Here is an 8715-nt window from a genome sequence, read left to right as displayed (position 1 = left end):
CATATGGATGTAGATGGAAAGTGGATTTTTAGCATGTGTAAAGGACCTGAGGCAGCAGTGGGCTTGGTACATTTGAGGCTGTGTGGGGAGTTGAGGATGGCCTGAGCCAGGATGTGCCTGGGGATAGCTGCACCAGATGAGGCAGTTTGGGAACTGATTGACTTCTTTCCCTTGTGCTCCACCTTTCCAACAAGCAAGGCACAGAGATGAAGATCTTTCACATGACAGATGAAGAGTCTGAAGGTCAGAGTGGTAAAGGCATTTTCAGGTCCCGAAGGTAACACATGGCGGAGTTGGAATTCTCACCCAGATCTGCCTCTAGAGCAGTTTATGTGTCCCTTCTAGCATGACTTTCTGACAAGTCCAGACGCACCCAAACTCAACCTCCTGTATCTGGTTTGGAGAGTCTCAGGTACATGAGTCATATAAGGCCCTGATAAGTCCTTCTGCAAAGGAAGTTTCTAATATTTCTTTAACCCAGCACTTGCAACGTTCATTTGAACATAAGATCCTTATAAATGTGACTAGAATGAAGACATTTCAGAAGTGACCTTGGGAGACACTGGTCTTGGTAACCCACAGAAGTCTCAATTGGTCTTCCTGATCTTGGGGAAGAGAATTCTGGGTATATTTTGGAGACTCAGTAAGATGGTGAAGGGATGGAGAGAGATTCAAAGGACTAATGGGGGTATTTCAGAGCGGGAAGGGATCCCTAGGAGGACCCTAAGTGGGACTCTGGAGATATTTCCTCCCTCGCTTCAGAGAACAGTACCAGGGCCCATGAGGGTAGGATAGGAGTTGGAGACTGTACCTGAGGTGGGCCATCTTGGTCGGGAGTGAGCTCCCCACCACCAGCAGTGTGCAATTAGAAACTGTTGCATTACACTGCTGAAGGTCACTTCCTCTAGGATTCTGGGCTTCGGGGTAAAGAAAGCTACCCCACCTGGGCCATGCTCAGTTCCCCCCTTCTCTCCAGAGTGGGCACAAAGAAGCCAGGCATGGCACATTCATGACATTAGGAAAATCCTTATAAATAAAATAGTTACTATGAAAGCTGATGAGCTCTCCACAGTCCATCTCCTCTCAACAGGAATAATGCCAAGCCCGTGACTCCAGTGTCACCTCCTGCCATCGACTAGAGGAAACCCTCATTTTAAGAAGTATAACAAGAAAAGTGAGTGACAGTCTATTGACATTTTAAAAAGTGTGTGAGCAGTGGGGGCATGACTGGCTGGAGACACCCAGAGACAGGAGGAGAGACGAGCCACACCAGTCCCTTCCATCTCCGCTCACCTCTGTCGCCCAATTGCTGAAGCTCGGTGTTTTCTTCACCAAGAAGGAGGTCGAGGTGGGAAGGGGTGGGTGCGGGCCAGGGCCTTGAGCCTGCTTTGCCCCAACTCCTAGGTCAGGGTCCCCCCTGGAGAAGCTCTGGTGGCTCTGGCGGACTGTCCTGGAAGGGAAGGCAGGGAATCTGGCCAATGGAGACCAGGGATCAGGTCCCCTCAGCTTTCCATCCAGGCTGCGGCTCAGGGACACACACGGACCTGCCTCGTGGCGGCACCACTGCCACCTGCCCCCACCAACACCTGCACCTCTGGAGTGAGCGCAGCCCGGGGTGGGGTGCAGAGGCATGGGATGGATGTCCACTGAGACCGTTCTAGGGAGGTCATGGGGCCACCTCTACTCCCTTTCCAAGGTGAGGGGCGAAGGTGATCGGCCTGGGGACTCGCTGGGCACCGACAGGGACAATGCCCTGGGGATTCGTGGGCTCCAGGACTAAAGCCAGCCTCGGGCCTCCACTGTGTCGGCCTGTCACACTGCGCTCCTAGTGCAGCACATATACACACATGCATGCGTGTGGGCCAGCGCACGCTCACTAGCGTGGATGTCACACCCTTGCACCAGCATCACTGCCCAAGCAGAAGGGACTGGCAGGGTCGGTCCACCTGCACATGCACAGACCATGCGCACCCACCCCATGATGCATGCACCGATCCCCCCACGCCCGTTCTGTCTTACTCATGAGCCCACTTACGTGCACACAGGGGGACAGACCCTCGTTCTGTCCTGCGTCCCACACTCCCAGCAGGTGCCCGTCCAGCACAGGCCAAACACACGGGGCATAGCGCACCCAGTCACGGTGGCCTCCCCACCTCCCAGCACCCAACCTCGTGGTGCCCCACTCCCTGATCAGTGTTTGAACAGCTGTCCTGTGTCTCCTGAGTGCTGGGGGAGCAGGCCACGGATGGCCTCAAGGGAGAATGTCACCCTCTCCAGCCCCTCCTGCCCCCAGCCCGCCTTTGTCAACCAGGACAGCGCTCAGGGGGACCCTGCTGTGCTGCCCTCCTAGCTGGCTTCCCCGCCAGGGCCCTGGGCAATGAATGAGCCTCGGGCATCCCTCCTGACCCCATTGTCCTTGCCCACGCCTTATCAGTGGGCACGGGTAGAGAGGACAGGGGCTGCCACTCGGGGAGGCCTGTTCTAGAAGCATCTACCCATCCCTCCCCTTCCTCTCCACCCGCCCAGCCCCTCACATCCGCTGGTGGCCCCACCACTCAGCCATTGTCCAGGCTGTTCCCCGCCCCCAACTCGCCCCTTAGCAAGGACCCCTAACCTCCCTCTCCAGGAAGCCCTCTGGGTTCCCTTCCCTCTTGGCCTCGAGGCGCCTGCACCTCACCCCTCCCACACCAAGATGTCCATTTCTTGCTCCCTGTACATGACCATGGGATGGGGAAGCGTGGAGTTGTGGGGAAGGTGGACAGCTGGGTTCCCATCATCCTGGCACCCCCAGAAGTGGGGGGGGAGCCCTGGCCAAGGGCAAGACCTCTGCAGTAGGAGGGTGGACGGGAGGGAGAAACCCAGGGAGTGCGGTGCCTCTATTCTCGGGCCTCCAGGAGTGAATCAGGTCCCTGGCCTTTATTCAAGAGTAAAGGATGCCACCACACACATGAGGAAGTTAGTAAATTCCCTCCCCTATCACTCCCCACCCAGAGGTCTGCCAACTTCTAGATGGTAATGGTGTGTGGGATAGTGAAATCAGCATATCCATCAACACACTCCCTGCTCATCATGTACAGGGAAGGGCCAGTGGCTCCAGTTCCACATCAACAGCCTCTGGAGGCTCCCTGGGCACCGGCTCCCAAATACCCAGAGGGAGGGACATCCCCCCAGTCCCCTCCTAGCTGCCACTAGGCAGCCCCCAGGAGCTCTGAGGGACCATCATGAAGGGGACTCCTTACTACACAGACTGCCTTTGATTTGGGGGACAGTGAGTGGGACCTGTTGGTTGAACTTGGTGTGACAAGGGTGGGCATCCTGGGTCCACCCCCATAGCCGGAGGCCTGCTTAGGAGCCTCCCCAGTGTTCCTCCCACTTGTCAAGTGAGCATGTCCAGACATGGGGAAGTAGGATGTGCTCCTAAAAGCATGTCTGAGGAGGTGAGGCTAAAGTGCAGGGCCCTCTGCTCATAGGAAGGGACAGACAGCACATGGCTTAAGAACTGGGGATTAGACTCAGGGGCACTCAATCATTGAGCCACATTCCTAGCTCTTCTTATATTTTATTTAGAGATAGGGTCTGGCTAAGTTGCTTAGCATCTTGCTAAGTTGCTGAGGCTGGCTTTGAACGTGCAATCGTACTGCCTTAGCCTCCAAAGCTGCTGGGATTATAGGCCTGAAGGACATAGCCTTTTTGTTGGGAAAACCTGGGTTCTATTCCCTGCCCTGCCACTTGCTACCTTGGAGATCCTGGACATGTGGCTTGGCTCTTCTGAGTCTCACTCTACCTATCTGCAAAATGGGGGTAATATCTGTAGCCCCTCTTTCAAGACTCTGTAAAGATTCACATGGATTTTATGTGGTGACTATATCCCACATGGCAAGCACTGGACTAATGCATGCCTTTTCATAAAAGTATTTCAGATTCAAAAACACACATTCCTGGTAATCCCAGTGAATCAGGAGGCTGAGGTAGCAGGAACAAAAGCTTCAGGTGAGCTTGGGCAACTTAGTGAGATCCTCAAAATAAAAAATAAAAATAAAAAAGTAAAAAGGGCCAGGGTTATAAGGCTCAGTGATAAAGACACCTGTGGGTTTGATCCCCAATTCCACAAAATAAAAAAAATGATTTCATGAAATGTCAGGCATATTGCAGAGATGCAGTAAATATTCTTTAGATTGATGCTTGGCTTTCAGCAAGAGTCAAGTTGCAGCTGCCTTTAGTCTGAGTATTTTGTAGGTGCTCCGTGGTAGCCTAAGGTTTACCATGTTTCCTGGGCCCTGGCAGCCTGGACACCCTTTGCCTCTTCACTGGAGGGTCACCAGGGGTTTTTGAAATGACCCTGTGGATGGGGTAAAGGGAGCAGGTTCTGTCCAGGGTGAGGTCCCTGGGAAGCTTTTAGCACGGGTGTGTTAATGCAGGCTGGGAGGTCAGGAGCCCCATGCCAGCCAATGAGACCTGAAAGCTTAGTCCCAGCCTGGAAGAAGGCTAAGGGCAATGTGCCAACATGAGGCTGACCTGAGCTTAGTTCAGATGTTGCCATTTACTGGCTGCGTGGCTACAGGCTTCTCTCTGGTCTGTGAAATCGGGCTCATGTTGTCTTCTGTGCTCATCAACCAGGTTGGGGTTGAGGGTGCAATGATATAGAAAGAATGTATAGATACAATGGAGTGTGGGACACAAGTGTCCTGGGAAATCAAATGAGAACTTCGAACATCATTTACAGAAGGCAGCAGAGTAAAGAGGAAACCTTGAACAGGGCCTCAAATCTTGGTTCTGTAACTTTGGGGCTGTGTGACCTTAGGTAATTTACAGAAGTTACAGAACATCTCTGAATCCTCATGAATTCCTCATGTGAATGCGTACTCTATTATCATGAAGGCATAATACTCTTTCCCACGCTATTGCCCACCTGGGACTCGCTGTGCTCCAGGAGAAAACTTCTCTGGCCAGAGCCTGCCACCACAGAACATGGTCTGTCCTTCTCTGACCCCAATCCACAATGTCACTTGAAGCAGATGGAATGAGAGGGGCAAGCTAGGGACGAGCTGTGGAAGCTTGGTTGGATGCCAGGGAGCAGTGACAGTAAAGTGAGGTCCTGCCTGCCCTCCTGGTGGTCGGGCTCTGGCAGAGGGGTGCATGTTGGAACATACGCTAGAAAGAGCAAACAGGCACGGGAGAGGATAGGTGTGGCAGGAGGCTGTTCTGGTTTGGATGTGAGGGGTCCCCAAAAAACTTAGCTGTGAGACAATGCAAGAGGGTTCGAAGGACAAGTGATGGGGTTGTAAGAGTCTTAACCCCTCAGTGAATTAATCCCCTGATAGTGATTGACTGAGTGGTGACTGAAGTGGTGGGGTGTGGCTGGGGAGGAGGGTCATGGGCCAATTATTTGGGATATATATTTGTATTTGGCAAGTGGAGCCTCCCTCTGCTTCCTGATCATCATGTGAGCCCCTTCCCTCTACCACACTCTTCCGCCATGAGGTTCAGCTCACCTCAAACCTTGAGGAATGGAGCCTGCTGTCTGTGCATTGAGACCTCTAAAACCCTGAGCCCCAAATGCAACTTTTTCCTCTCTATAATTCTTCTGGTTGGGTCCTTCCATAGTGCAGCAAAAAAGCTGACTAAAACAGAGACTATTTTCAATCAGGTGGCAAGGAAATCTTCCCATTTGGTGGCACAGGATACAGAGGAACAGACTGACCCAAGGTCAGCCAGCAAGGTTCTGAAATATTCCAGAGGTCTGGCCCTCCTCTCTGCTCCACGCTGTGTCCAGGGTCCACTCACACTTTCTCCATGGCCTTGTTCTACTCGTGCCCACACCTCTGAAGGGACAGCCCAGCTGGCTAGCCCTTTCTTCTCTCAGGCAGCCGAAGCTGATGGGAGGATCTGAACTCCAGCCAGCCACGGCGCTCTCGGGTCCGTCCCTGCCCAGTCGTGGGGAGGAGGCTCAGGACCCTCTCCTCAGGGGGGGCATGTTGGGGGCCAGGAACTTACAAAGGCAAATAATGTCTGGGTAAACATTGGCTGCTGATAGCTCCAGCTGTGGGTGCCAATGATGTCCCCTTGGTCCAGATGTTGGCCTCACCCACCTCCCTCCTGTGGCAGTACATTTGAGGAGAACCTTGTAGGCCAGCGGAGAGCAACACAGAATGCGGGGTGGGGAGGGGGCTGGCAGGGCCACCCAGCACAATCCATGCACAGCTAGCCAGCATAGTCCTCCACCTCCAGGGTTGTCCGGACAGCAGGGGTCACTCCTGGGCTGAGAGTGTACCAGGGAAGATGGGGCCACAGCCTCCCCTGTCCAATGTCCCAGATTTCCTGGCTGGGAATGAAAACTGAATCCAGAGGTGGAACCAATGCCAGGACCCTATGCTCTCCCAGGATAGAGTGAGCTTCTTGTCCCTGGAGGTTTGTCAGCAGGGTCTGCACCTTCAGAGCTGGCGAGAAGCAGGCTACTCAGGGCATTGGAGAGGGTTGGGACTAGAGCCTTCTCTTGGATTCTTTTTTTTTTTTTTTTGCTAAGCATAAATTTCTCTTTAATTAACTATATTTCCTAATAAAGTAGTATGTGTAAAGAAAGTTATTTTCTTCCAAGTAAAAATACCTCATATTTTTTAGTATATTTAAATAATATATAGGCACACACTAAAAATGTTTTTATTTTATGTACAAATGGGCAGATGTTATACTCATAAATTCTATATTCCATAACAATTAAGAACCTGTTTTTAAAAAGAAAGAAAACTCCGCAACAAATTTTAAGACACTAGGATTTCTTTGCTTCTACATCAGGGGAGGGGGGAGGGAGCTTGCTCTACCAGGAATCACAAATTAGAACTGAGTATTCTCTAAAGCAGAAATAATATAGTGCCATTTCAAATAAAGATTAGTCAGCTCTCCTCACAAACACTCACAACTACCTGCCAACAACAGGTAAACCAGGTCAAAACAGCTTAGCATAACTAGGCTTCATGGTATTTGGCCATTATGCTCCTTTAGGCTAATAAATCAAAACAGAAAATACTAAAATAAATGATTTTGAGATTGCCATACATTTTGAGATTGTTGTATCCTCCCTTCTATAACATAATAAAGGGAACATTTTACTGCAAAGAAAATTTGATTTTACCTATCACTGGCCATAAATTTTTGTAATTACTTATTAAATAAATGCTGCCTATTGCCATTATCCAAAAGGCATGACCATTCTGTCCACAATCCACTTGTGCATTTATAAAGAGAATTTTCATGATTTACATAAGCATGTCTATCAATGAAGACATTACAATGAGGTGCAATCTAACATCCATAATCTGATGCTTTGCAGATAGCAATGTAGAACAGTATTTGTAATCACCTTTCACTTCAGTGACCTTATATAAAAATTAATTATTTAGAATTAAATTCTAAGTCTCCAAAGGAGATTTTCAAATGTACACATAGAAATGATTATAGAGTAAGATTTTTAAGAAACATCCTCCATGTCCACATCCTGTTGTAACTGCTGTACCATTTTTTCTTCCAGCTGCTTTCCTTTGCCTGCAAGAGGGGCTCTGATAAGATGGATGTTTTGCTTGACTTCTTTAATGTCCTGAACTTTCTGTAGCTCTTTATTTTTCTTCAATCTGTTCACTATAAATTTAGCTTGGCGTTTCTGTTTGATCTCTTCAACTCTCTTCATTGCATCAATAGTTTTATTCCATAGTTCTTGCTGGTATTGGACAGGTACATTTCTACGTTTTTCAAATTCAAATGAGTTATCCACTGTAAGCTCTTTGCCAGCTGCTTTCCAGAATGCTTTAGTCCACCTGAACTTGCGAGGATTACGCTTCTTTTTAAAGTTCTTATGACATTTGGATTTACAGAATCTGAATACCTTGCAATCATTGCGGACGAACATCATGCCGTGGCCGGGGTAGATGGGCCCTGAACAGAAATAACACTTCTCCATACGCATGTTGAGGCCGCGTGGGTCCCCACTGACCTTCTCTTGGATTCTTGTCAATTGCCCCACCCCTGATCCTGAAGCCAACAGGGTGCCCAGTCCACCCTCCCCTCCAGCACCAGGAGAGTCTAGAACTTGCTTCTTCAAATCTCCCTTCCCTGAGTGGGTCAATGTCTTGATGGGACCCTCCCCCGCCCCAGGTGCACACCGACACTTCTCCTAATGCATCCTGGCTGGCCGGCTGGGAGCCACAGACGACATGTCACATGAGGGGACATAAGGGGGCTCTCACATTTCCCACGCCTGGGCTCCTGGGCCAACAGCATTCATGATGGCTGATTTCAACATGAAAGGGCCCCTTGAGAAGGAGAGCCTCCCTCCCTTTTCCCCTCGCCTCTGCTAAGCCCCACTCTACAGCTAAACACTGTCTGAGCCTCCCTCCCTCTGGAGCACCCTCTCACTCACCTGCCAAGCCTTCCCCAGACTGCTGCAGCCTCACCTCGCAGCCTCTGCCAGCCAGGATGAGAATCCCAACGTGGGGTGGGGGGCTCAGGGCTCCATACTGCAGAGGAGAAAGGGGGGTCAGTCTGACCTAAAGGTATAAGCCATTTGGCCAACCATAGGCCAGAATGACTGAATAAATCTCCGTGGGTGCTTTAATGCTCTGAGGACAGGAGGTCTCCCAATCTCAAATCCAAAGACAGGCAGAGCAGTGAAATTTCCCATGAGGCCTTCCAGGCATCTGCCCTAAATTTTCGAAGTGGCATTTT

General features: G+C 50.5%; 1 pseudogene; it reads right to left on the bottom strand.

Annotated features, from left to right (window-relative positions):
- Positions 1-6570: 6570 nt before the first annotated feature.
- On the bottom strand, positions 6571-7965 carry LOC143640671 (putative ribosome biogenesis protein RLP24 pseudogene; annotated as a pseudogene).
- Between the last annotated feature and the right edge of the window lie 750 nt (positions 7966-8715).

This window comes from Callospermophilus lateralis, unplaced genomic scaffold, assembly GCF_048772815.1.
Source record: "Callospermophilus lateralis isolate mCalLat2 unplaced genomic scaffold, mCalLat2.hap1 Scaffold_512, whole genome shotgun sequence".
Lineage (NCBI taxonomy): Eukaryota > Metazoa > Chordata > Mammalia > Rodentia > Sciuridae > Callospermophilus > Callospermophilus lateralis.
This window is presented reverse-complemented; position numbering and strand designations above follow the sequence as displayed.